The sequence below is a fragment of the Phyllobates terribilis genome, unplaced genomic scaffold (assembly GCF_046119375.1).
Source record: "Phyllobates terribilis strain yellow unplaced genomic scaffold, ASM4611937v1 Scaffold_4__5_contigs__length_816908805, whole genome shotgun sequence".
NCBI classification, from domain to species: Eukaryota; Metazoa; Chordata; class Amphibia; order Anura; family Dendrobatidae; genus Phyllobates; species Phyllobates terribilis.
Genome location: NW_027362764.1, coordinates 463448158 through 463460924, shown reverse-complemented (window position 1 = coordinate 463460924; position 12767 = coordinate 463448158). Strand labels below are relative to the sequence as shown.

The window sequence follows — 12767 nt, the reverse complement described above, 5'->3', positions numbered from 1 at the left end:
CTAAAATCCATCCTCTCATTCAGAGATCATATTACTCTACATGCTGCTTATTGAATTCCATGAAAAAGGGGATAAGAGAGGATGTTTGAGGAGCAGAGTGAGGGAGAAAGGCACATCTTCACACACAGACAATACTGCTGCTTTCTTGTAACTGTAAACCCCACCCCAGTGCTGGATTTACAGCTACGCTGCTCAGTACTGCTGTAATTTCCTAAATACTGATGCTTTTGAGAGCATGCTATGTAGAAAAGCAGGAATGTCACTTTGTATTGTGTATGGTAGACATCATAGCATCTAGTTTCTATCCATTAGGACAGAGACAGATAAAAGTTAAGAGAGCCTATCAATGGGAAAACTGGTGAAGAATGCAGAATAACAATCAATGAACAAAAAGATTCACTGGTCCAGCAGCGGGGTTGGTAATTCATGCACACTGGACCAGAGACTTGTTAACCTCCTCCTACCTGCCATCATACCTAATGCCTCTAATTGGTAGGCTCGTTGTGACATCATGCTGCAAAGATGACATTGCGCTGGGCCTGCTGATCACAAGAAGCTCTGGCAATCCCGGCAGGTAGGAGGAGGTTGGCACTGACTACCGATGTGACCACTGTTCCAGGGTCAGGCCAATCTTTTTGTCAACTTTGCAAGTCATATAATTGCCAGAGATAGTGTTATTCCTCATGTACACATGACCGGGAGAGTCTCCTGGAATTATAGATGCACTTTAAAACAAGTAGCATTCCATAGATGTAGAAGATCATGTTCTCTAGTAGTTTTACCATGTCCTCAAGGGACCAGCCTCCCCAGAAAGGAAAGGCAATGTCCATAAAAGCGTAATTTAGTTTAACACGTGGACAAGGCAGGTGGCACACACTATTGTTTGAAGGTATTATAGCAGGCTGGGTCAGAGCCTCACTGGCCAGATAAAGGTATATTTGATCTGGAAGAGTCCTGCTGTTTCCAGCAGCTTGTGGTGTAGCGGGGAGATAAATATTATGTAGTCAAAGAAAGTAGGCATTAGATGCTCAGTAGAAACAGTCCTGCCTTTGTAGATTGAGGTTACAGGGTGGAATCCTTCAGAACCTAATATCCTGCTAGACTATTTTATTTAATCTTCCACTACAGCTTTATAAACATTGCACATCTCATGACTGAATACTAAGGCGACATTTCTTATCAGGAATTCATGTGTTCATCCACATTACTGCACTGAGAATTGAACACACGGATTGCATTACAGTAGCTATATTTATCTAGTTTTCTACCTTTTGGCTTAATAATGTTCCTTATAATTCTGTTATTTATTTTGGTATTCTAACACTGACTAGCTGACAAGTTTAAAGGGGTTGTCGGCTTTCAAAAAACTTCTGCCCCCAGGGTTAGGTAGGATTAAAAAAAACAAACTGAGCTTTACTTACCCTTCATCCAGTGGCGTACCACTAACGGTGGCAGACCACGTGGCCACTACGGAACCTGTGAGTCGGGGGACCCGGTGCCAGTGCTGGCCCTGAGCCTCCTCCCGCCCGGCATCATACTTTCAGCTGTATCGGCATCCTGGTGCCGATACAGTTAAAATCAATGATGGGAGAGGGAGCCATCAACTGACCCTCCCTCTTCCACCTCTTCGTCTCAGCTCTGTGATTTCTCAGCGCAGAGGGCGTAATGACGTCACTACAGTGCGCCCTCGGTGCTGAGCTGTGCAGTGGGTCAGAAGATGCGCTGCATAGACCGGAGCAGCGGGGGGAACAGGGAGAGGTGAGTATTTATTTCTAATGTGGGGCACATTATACTGTATGGAGAACTACATGGGACCTATAGTAATGTATGGAGGACTATATGGGACCCATAATAATGTATATAGGACTATATGGGTCACTTAATACTGTATGGAGGTCTATATGGGACTCCTAATACTGTATGGAGGACTATATGAGGCCCATATTAATGTATTGATGATTATATGGGGCCCATAATACTGTATGTAGGTATTATGGGGCCCATAATACTGTATGGAGGACTATATGGGGCCCATAATATTGTATGGAGGACTATATGGGGCCCATAATACTGTATGGAGGACTATATGGGGCCCATAATACTGTATGGAGGACTATATGGGGCCCATAATACTGTATGGAGGACTATATAGGGCCCATAATGCCGTATGAAGGACTATATGGGGCCAATAATACTGTATGGAAGACTATGTGGGCTTCATAATACTATATGGAGGACTATGTGGACCCCATAATACTGTATGGAGGAGTATGTGGGGCTCATAATACTGTATGGAGGACTGTTTGGGTCCCATTATCTTGTATGGAAGAATATGTGGGGCCCATTATACTGTATGGAGGAATATGTGGGGCTCATTATACTGTATGGAGGAATATGTGGGGCCCATCATACTGTTTGCAGGACTATATGGAGGCCATTGTACTGTTTTTAGGACTATGTGAAGAAGCCGTTATATTGTTTGCAGGACTATGTGGGACCCATTATACTGTATGGAGGAATATATGGGGCCATTATACTGTTTGCAGGACTATGTGGGGGCCATTATACTGTTTTCACGACTATGTGGGGGCCATTATACTGTTTGCAGGACTATGTGGGGGCCATTATTCTGTATGGAGGACTATGTGGGCCCATTATTCTGTATGGAGGACTATGTGGGATCCATTATTCTGTATGGAGGACTATGTGGGATCCATTATTCTGTATGGAGGACTATGTGGGACCCATTATTCTGTATGGAGGACTATGTGGGACCCATTATTCTGTATGGAGGACTATGTGGGGCCCATTATTCTGTATGGAGGACTATGTGAGGCCCATTACACTGTTTGCAGGACTATGTGGGGACCATTATACTGTTTGCAGGACTAAGTGGGGGGTAATATACTATTTGTTTGGAGGGCTATGTTGGATGTGGGGACCATTATACTGTTTGTAGAGCAATGTGGGGGCCATTAGGAAAGAGACTTCAAATGGCCACCAGCTGAAGAGAGATCTGGTCAGCAGATTAACCAATGTGTCCTCTGAAGGATTTCTAGAAGACTGCCATATGAATATGCAGAATTTGCAGACTGAGGACACGTTCAGTATTTGACATCAGTATTTGTGGCCAAAATCAGGAGTGGGTAATAAATGCAGAACTGGTGACGTGTTTCTATTATACTTTTCCTCTGATTGTTCCACTCCTGGTTTTGGCTTACAAATACTGATGTAAAATACCGACCAAATACTGAATATCTGAACGTGGCGCAAGGGTAGAACACTGAAGTACTGTGTATGTCTTCTTGGTTTCATTTGTTTTATAATTATCTCCATAGAGCAAGCCTATTCTTATCCATTTTGTGGATCAGACTTGGCCCCTTAAAATCTTACCGACTAGACACTTGGATCCATTTTTAAAACAGATGTGTGAATGGATCAGTGAAACTTTACGGGTCCGTGTGGACAGTACACAGACTTGACACACACATATAAACTTACAATGAAGGCAACTATATTTCTTTGTTAATTTACACATTCATTTTTAATGTTACTTTCATTTCAAATTTGAGTTTTATTTTAATCAAGATGTGAACAAAGACTTTCCAAAGTCTCTGGCGTCATACCGTGGGTACGGAAAGTATTCAGACCCCTTTAAATTTTTCACTCTTTGTTTCATTGCAGCCATTTGGTAAATTCTAAAAAGTTCATTTTTTTTCTCATTAAAGTACACACTGCCCCCATCTTCACTGAAAAAAACAGAAATGTAGAAATTTTTGCTTTAGATCCAAATTTTTTTATTTTCGCAAGGGTAACAGGAAAAAATGGACCCCAAAATTTGTTGTGCAATTTCTCTTGAACACGCAGATACCCCATATGTGGGGGAAAACCACTGTTTTTGAATGTAAAATTTGGTTGAATAATTAGCGGAAGCCATGTTGTGTTTGGAGAGCCTCTGATGTGCCTAAACAGTGGAAACCCCCCACAAGTGACACCATTTTGGAAACTAGACCCCTCAGGGAACTTATCTAGATGTGTGGTGAGCACCTTGAACTCGGAGTGCTTCACAGAAGTTTATAAGAGCGGTTCTTCAGTAACCATAGAGACATCTGACTAAAAGATCTAAAAACAGTGAAAGAGAAAACTTTGTGAAAACCAAAATGTGTGTTTTTTTTATTCGGTTTTGTTCAGTTTACATCATATTGCAGGGTTTTTTTTAATGGAAAAACTTAGCTTGAGGTTCCAAAAAAATGTATGAAAGACAATTTACTCCCCTATTATTCTCAATAGAAGACATATTGAAATTTATAGTGGAATACTTTAATAAGTCTAAAATATATGTTTTCTGTTTTCCGGTCTATACCAATATAAACTAGTTGAGAAAAGATAAAAAATGTAATTATTTTTTTTTTTTTTTAAAAGTACATAGATATATTACATACATTCAATGTATATGTCGAAATTCAGGTACATGTACTTAGACATATGGCACGCAGTTGATTTTGTTGCATACGTCCAACTCATACGTCTGCAGATATACAAATGTGAATCGAGACTTACAAACTCTATCCGAACAAGCTCGCTGATGGCTCCTCAGTTAATTCATTCTGCAGCCAGTAATAACTGGCCAACACAAAAGCTTGCGAAGTCCAATGGTGCAAAATTTTTCATGAAAACCAATTGGTAAAATAATTTAAAGTAAAAAATGCATGCATTTAAATAAGGAAAAAATACTTGCACTATTGAAAAGGTCTGTTGTCCACACCATGACTAATGTTGGGTGAATGCACTCTTCATGATATTTTGTGCGACTCTCATCTAAGTTTGATAGTACATGAAATATGAGTCAATTCCTGTCAACCCAGTCATACATGGATTGTTGGTGCGGCTGCTTCATCCCTCTGTTTTGTATGCAGAGAAGACAATCCGCCTTGTTTTGTACACTTTTTTCGCTGTGTGTGGAGAACATGTGCTTTGTAAACCAGATGGTATCTTCAGTCCTCAGAAGCACTGCTTCCTGCAATGACATGCCGAATTATAATGTAAATCTACCACGATTATTTGTATCAATAACAAAACTGTATCCAAAATAACAGGAGCTTGTTTTTTAAATATTTCTGGCTACTTTATATGGAGCTGTCCGCCTCTATCAGGACACATGCTGCTGTTTTTGGAAAGCAGTACTGATGGAATTTAGTGATTGCGCCAATAGCATGTAATATCAAATAATATGATAACGTAGTATAAAAACAATGTGATAACAGGCATATTCTGCATATTATTTAGTAATGTCAAACAGAGTGATCTATTTCAAGTGTTCATTTCTGTCAATGTTGATGATTATGGCTTACAGCCGTTGAAAACACAAAAGTCATTATCTCAGCAAATTACAATAATTAACAAAAAACACCTGCAAAGGCTTCCTAAGCGTTTAAAAAGGTCCCTTAGTCTGTTTCAGTAGGCTCCACAATCATAGGGAAGACTGCTGACTTGACAGATGTCCAGAAGGCTGTCATTGACACTCCACAAGGTCCCAGAGTTCCAATTTTCATTTGGAAATCAAGGTCCCAGAGTCTGGAGGAAGAGTGGAGAGGCCACAATCCAAGCTGCTTGAGATCTAGTGTGAAGTTTCCACAATCAGTGATGGTTTGGGGAGCCATGTCATCTGCTGGTGTAGGTCCACTGTGTTTTATCAAGACCAAATTCAGCGCAGCCGTCTACCAGGAAATTTTAGAGCACTTCATGCTTCCCTCTGCCAACAAGCTTTTTGGAGATGGAAGTTTCATTCAAAAGTACCAATACCTGGTTTAAAAACAACTGGATCACTGTGCTTCATTGGCCAGCAAACTCGCCTGACCTTAACCCCATAGAGAATCTATGGGGTATTGTCAAGAGGAAGATGAGAGACACCAGACCCAACAACGCAGACGAGCTGAAGGCTGCTATCAAAGCAACCTGGGCTTCCATAACACCTCAGCAATGCCACAGGCTGATTGCCTACATGTCACGCCGCATTAATAAAATAATTCATGCAAAAGGAGCCCCGACCAAGTATTGAGTGTATTTACTGAACATACATTTTGGATTTTAAAAACATTTTTCAAGCTGTTGTTATAAAGTATTCTAATTTACTGAGATAATCACTTTTTTCATTGGCTGTAAGCCATAATCATCAACATTAACAGAAATAAACACTTGAAATAGATCACTCTGGTTGTAATGACTCTATATAATATGAGTTTCACTTTTTGTATTGAAGAACTGAAATAAATTAACTTTTTGATGATATTCTAATTTAGTGAGATCCACCTGTATATATTTGTAGCAAGCTAATGTCACTTTGTGATGGATATACAGTGCCTACAAGTAGTATTCAACCCCCTGCAGATTTAGCTGGTTGACACATGCGGAATTAACTTGGCATTGTGACATTTGTACTGTAGATCAGCCTGAAAGTGGGAAATGCACTGCAGCAAATTTTTTTTTTTTTTTTTTTTTTTTTTAAAACGTTAAAAGTTAATTCAGAGTGTCATTTATTATTCAACCCCTCAAACCACAAGAATTCTGTTTGGTCCCCCTAAAGTATTAAGAAGTAGTTCAGGCACCAAGAATAATGAGCTTCACATGTGTGGATTAAAGATCTCTTTCGCCAGCCTTTTCTGACAATTTAAGACCCTCCCCAAACTTGTGAACAGCACTCAGACATGGTCAACATGGAAAAGACAAAGGAGCATTCCAAGGCCATCAGAGACAAGATCGTGGAGGGTCACAAGGCTAGCAAGGGGTACAAAACCCTTTCCAAGGAGTTGGGCCTACCTGTCTCCACTGTTGGGAGCATCATCCGTAAGTGGAAGGCTTATGGAACTACTGTTAGCCTTCCACGGCCTGGACAGCCTTTGAAAGTGTCCTCCCGTGCCGAGGCCAGGCTTGTCCGAAGAGTCAAGGCTAACCCAAGGACGACGAGGAAGGAGCTCCGGGAAGAACTCATGGCAGTGGGGACATTGGTTTCAGTCAATACCATAAGTAACGTACTCCACCGCAATGGTCTCCGTTCCAGACGAGCCTGTATGGTACCTTTACTTTCAAAGCGTCATGTCAAGGCTCGTCTACAGTTTGCTCATGATCACTTGGAGGACTCTGAGACAGACTGGTTCAAGGTTCTATGGTCTGATGAGACCAAGATCGAGATCTTTGGTGCCAGCCACACACGTGACGTTTGGAGACTGGATGGCACTGCATACGACCCCAAGAATACCATCCCTACAGTCAAGCATGGTGGTGGCAGCATCATGCTGTGGGGCTGTTTCTGGTCCGCATCCATGGGAAGATGGATAGCACGGCCTACCTGGAGATTTTGGCCAAGAACCTCCGCTCCTCCATCAAGGATCTTAAGATGGGTCGTAATTTCATCTTCCAACAAGACAACGACCCAAAGCACACAGCCAAGAAAACCAAGGCCTGGTTCAAGAGGGAAAAAGTCAAGGTGTTGGAGTGGCCTAGTCAGTCTCCTGACCTTAACCCAATTGAAAACTTGTGGAAGGAGCTCAAGAATAAAGTCCACATGAGACACCCAAAGAACCTAGATAACTTGGAGAAGATCTGCATGGAGGAGTGGGCCAAGATAACTCCACAGACCTGTGCCGGCCTGATCAGGTCTTATAAAAGACGATTATTAGCTGTAATTGCAAACAAGGGTTATTCCACAAAATATTAAACATAGGGGTTGTATAATAATTGACCCACACTTTTATGTTTAAAATTTAATAAAATTCAACTGAGCAACATAACTTTTTGGTTTGTAAGATTTATGCTTCTGTTCATAAAACCTACTCTCGTTTGCAGTTTAAAGGCTCTAACTTATTTGCATCTTATCAAACCAGCTAAATCTGCAGGGGGTTGAATACTACTTGTAGGCACTGTATCTGTCATGCTGTTCGTACAGAACAGCTTTTGTACCAGTGCAATTAGCTGCAGGAACCAGACTGATGTACGCGGCCGGGCTCGTGCTGTACGCGGCCGGGCTCGTGCTGTACGCGGCCGGGCTCGTGCTGTACGCGGCCGGGCTCGTGCTGTACGCGGCCGGGCTCGTGCTGTACGCGGCCGGGCTCGTGCTGTACGCGGCCGGGCTCGTGCTGTACGCGGCCGGGCTCGTGCTGTACGCGGCCGGGCTCGTGCTGTACGCGGCCGGGCTCGTGCTGTAACTGCTAGGACCAGTATTCTTTCCTATCCTAGCAGTTTAACCCCTCATATGCCACTGTTAATAGTTACTGTGGCACATGAGGAGTTTGGCAGAAGGTCAGTTTTCCCTCTGTCACACAGCGTGATCATGTGGAATGCTGATAGTCTGCTATGTTAACTGGAGGCCTGACTAAAACCTTCAGGTCTGCAATATAGTATAGCCAATCAGATCTCAAGCACTGACAAAATATTGTAATTTACAGCACTACTGAAGTCAAAGAAGACAGCCCCCCTCCCAAAAATCCTAGGTTTTACAATAAAAAATGATTTAATCTGGAAAAAAAACTGTGGTTGAAGCATTGTTTAGCATTATGTGCTTATTTATCTTTCTCAGTGAACACCTTAAAAAAATAAAATTAAAAAATAAATTGTTTTTGTTCATCCATACTACTATCGCTTGTTCCAGAGTGCTTCATGCCGCCTGTAGTTTGGGCAGCATATATTGAGCGACTGGTTCGCTTTAAGTAACTATAATATTTCTATAAGAATATCAAATATCTGGATGAGAATAGCCATTATGCTAAGGTTAGTAACGTAATAATGCGACAACTGTGTTTGCCTGTGGACTTCGTCCATCTTATCCCGTATTGCTATAATGAAACAGCTTTCCTTATTATGATGTAAAACATTCTAGCAGCGGAGTGTGTTTAGCTTTATGTGTGGCTATGATTGCATGGAGAAGCGGCCTACAATGTATCTGGATGCATTCGGTTGGTGTCACAGCAGTTACATGGTTCAAGCACAGCAGGCACAACCTGAAAGGAGCGATGAGAGCTAATAGTCAGGTGCTGTGCCTGGGAGGTGAATGGCAGCTCATTCAAAATGGAAATATTGGCCAGTGCTCATCTTTCTCCCAGGACAACTGCATGGCCAGATGATTATTTGATAACATGCTTGTTTTTATTAGCGTATCAAATGGAAGTTAGTCTGCCAATAGAAAAAAAGTGTGCCAATTACTGTAGATTGCCGTAGTGTAGCTTGGATTTCATGTTTTTCACAACCCAGAAATACAAGATGGGGGAGTTAAAGAGAATCTGTCAGCAGGTTTTTGCTATGTAATCTGAGGACAGCATGAGGTAGCAGCTGAGAAACTGATTTCAGTGATGTGTCACTTATTAGGCTGTGTGCTGCTGTTTACTTACTAGGAATCCCTGGTCCAACCATACCACCTCGTCTGATAAGCAGCTCACTGTCTATATATAATGTACACAGAAAGCTACGGTGTGGGTGGACTGAGCTCTGCTAGACGCTACATCTAAACGCTCTGATTGTGTCACAATTGCTACACCTAGTAAACTAAGTGACACATCGCTGGAATCAGAGTCTCCTTTCCTACATTATGCAACTCTTAAATGAGGTAGTAAAACCTGGTGACAGATTCCCTTCAAAGGGAACCTGTCAGTGACACTACCCCTGCGCAAGCAGAAGCAGTGTGGGATACGGCAGTGTAATCATGAAACACATACCACACATATCAGATAGGCCTAGACACAGTAGACACATACCACATATTTATTCCAGTCCTTCACTAGACGCACGTCACATATACACTAGTGACACACTAGACACATGCCAGTGACCCACTAGACACGTGCCAGTCACTCAGTACAGACATGCCAGTCACACACTAGACACGTCATTTACATCCCAGTCCAGTCACTCACCAGACACATGTAGTAAAAACCTGGTGACAGATTCCCTTCAAAGGGAACGTGTCAGTGACACTACCCCTGCGCAAGCAGAAGCAATGTGGGATACGGCAGTGTAAAACATGAAACACATACCACACATATCAGATAGGCTCTAGTCACATACCACATATGTATTCCAGTCCTTCACTAGACACACGTCACATATACACTAGTCACACACTAAACACATGCCAGTCACACACTAGACACATACCACATATATATTCCAGTCCTTCACTAGACACACGTCACATATATACTAGTCACACACTAGACACATGCCAGTGACATACTAGACACATGCCAGTGACATACTAGACACATACCACATATATATTCCAGTCCTTCACTAGACACACATAACATATACACCAGTCACTCACCAGACACATGCCAGTCACTCACCAGACACATGCCACGTACGTGTCAGTCACTCACCAGACACATGCCACGTACTTGCCAGTCACTCACTAGACACATGCCACGTACGTGCCAGTCACTCACCAGACACATGCCACGTACGTGCCAGTCACTCACCAGACACATGCCAGTCACTCACCAGACACATGCCACGTACGTGTCAGTCACTCACCAGACGCCTGCCACGTACGTGCCAGTCACTCACCAGACGCCTGCCACGTACGTGCCAGTCACTCACCAGACGCCTGCCACGTACGTGCCAGTCACTCACCAGACGCCTGCCACGTACGTGCCAGTCACTCACCAGACGCCTGCCACGTACGTGCCAGTCACTCACCAGACGCCTGCCACGTACGTGCCAGTCACTCACCAGACGCCTGCCACGTACGTGCCAGTCACTCACCAGACGCCTGCCACGTACGTGCCAGTCACTCACCAGACGCCTGCCACGTACGTGCCAGTCACTCACCAGACGCCTGCCACGTACGTGCCAGTCACTCACCAGACGCCTGCCACGTACGTGCCAGTCACTCACCAGACGCCTGCCACGTACGTGCCAGTCACTCACCAGACGCCTGCCACGTACGTGCCAGTCACTCACCAGACGCCTGCCACGTACGTGCCAGTCACTCACCAGACGCCTGCCACGTACGTGCCAGTCACTCACCAGACGCCTGCCACGTACGTGCCAGTCACTCACCAGACGCCTGCCACGTACGTGCCAGTCACTCACCAGACGCCTGCCACGTACGTGCCAGTCACTCACCAGACGCCTGCCACGTACGTGCCAGTCACTCACCAGACGCCTGCCACGTACGTGCCAGTCACTCACCAGACGCCTGCCACGTACGTGCCAGTCACTCACCAGACGCCTGCCACGTACGTGCCAGTCACTCACCAGACGCCTGCCACGTACGTGCCAGTCACTCACCAGACGCCTGCCACGTACGTGCCAGTCACTCACCAGACGCCTGCCACGTACGTGCCAGTCACTCACCAGACGCCTGCCACGTACGTGCCAGTCACTCACCAGACGCCTGCCACGTACGTGCCAGTCACTCACCAGACGCCTGCCACGTACGTGCCAGTCACTCACCAGACGCCTGCCACGTACGTGCCAGTCACTCACCAGACGCCTGCCACGTACGTGCCAATTACGCACTAGACACATTCTAATCATACACTAGACATATACCACATGCATGCCAGTCATACAATAGACACATGCCACATACTTTACATGGCACTCATACATTGGACATTAACACGGCACACATCACTAATTACAAGCCTCCTACACACTTACCAGGAATCCCATTGTCATACTTCCCAGCTTTCTTCTGCAGGTGAGACACCGGCACAGTCTATTAGCTGGTAGCGCTCCTTGGCTCAGCCCTGCCCACTTCTCAGTTAATCCATGCCCCATCAAAGCACCAAACCCCGGCCCTCCTAACCTCTTTAGAGTGGATTTTACACAAAGCCTTTATTCTTTTGCGCCACCCAGCTGCTGACCTCCTGAGGGTGTCATTTTCTGGGTAAGATGGCTGACAAAGGAAGAATGTTAACTCTAAAACAATAAATTTCAGTGACAACTGGCCACAGCCAGCTTAGTGCACAGCGCCTTAACCCAGTAAGGATCAGGTGATTTTCTTTTTTGTTTTTGCGCTTTTGTTTTTTCCTCCCCTTCTTCCAGAAGCTATGAGGTTTTTTCCCCATCGATATATCCGCACTCTCATTCCTGCTGCCTGTGATTGTTCCTCTGCATTTCTTTACGAAGGGACGACATTCTGGAATTGGGTAACTAATCTAGGTAGAATAGTTAGGCACTACATGGATAACTTTTTTTTTAAATGAAGTCGTCCTTGTAAAATGAAAATAACATATACTCATCTCCCGCACCGCTGCCAGGTCCCCTTGAGCACATGTACCATTGGTATGCCCATGAGCCTGGCAGCCAGTCAGTGGCCGCTATTGGGCTGCTGCGCTCTCACTTTACTCGGAGAGGTGAAATTAGTGAGAGCGCAGCAGCCGATTAGCAGTCACTGATTGGCTACAAGGCTCACTTGGTATAACAATGTCATGCGAGCCCTGGAGATTCAGTGCCAATATTACTGGGAGGTGAGTATAAGTTATTTTATTTTACAAGGGGGATGATGTCATGTGAAAAGGAGTTGTCCAGGTAGTTGACAACCCCTTTAATACAGCTAACCGCTATGATAGAACAGAATGGTAGCTTTATATGCATATTGGTAATGTCTTACTTTAATTATTGCTGTATTTGTATGCAATATTTAACTATTTCAGGTATCGTGTCAGACACTAGAGTAATGGTGCCACCTATTTTCATTATATTCTCTTTCTATCTGTATGAGGTGAGGTTCCCTCATCTAACAATCTGGAATGCATGTTTTATAAGTG

At 44.0% G+C, this 12767-nt stretch overlaps 1 protein-coding gene and 1 long non-coding RNA gene across 2 annotated transcripts in view; one reads left to right on the top strand and one right to left on the bottom strand.

The window, feature by feature from the left end:
* The window catches only part of PIGN (phosphatidylinositol glycan anchor biosynthesis class N), a 363689-nt gene that overhangs the window by 300564 nt on the left and 50358 nt on the right, over positions 1-12767 (top strand). The window lies entirely within an intron of this gene.
* The window catches only part of LOC141265496 (uncharacterized), a 69550-nt gene continuing 60438 nt past the window's right edge, over positions 3656-12767 (bottom strand). Inside the window, exon 3 of the long non-coding RNA XR_012320107.1 lies at positions 3656-5017. This is a non-coding gene — a long non-coding RNA (uncharacterized lncRNA). The remainder of the gene's footprint in view (positions 5018-12767) is intronic.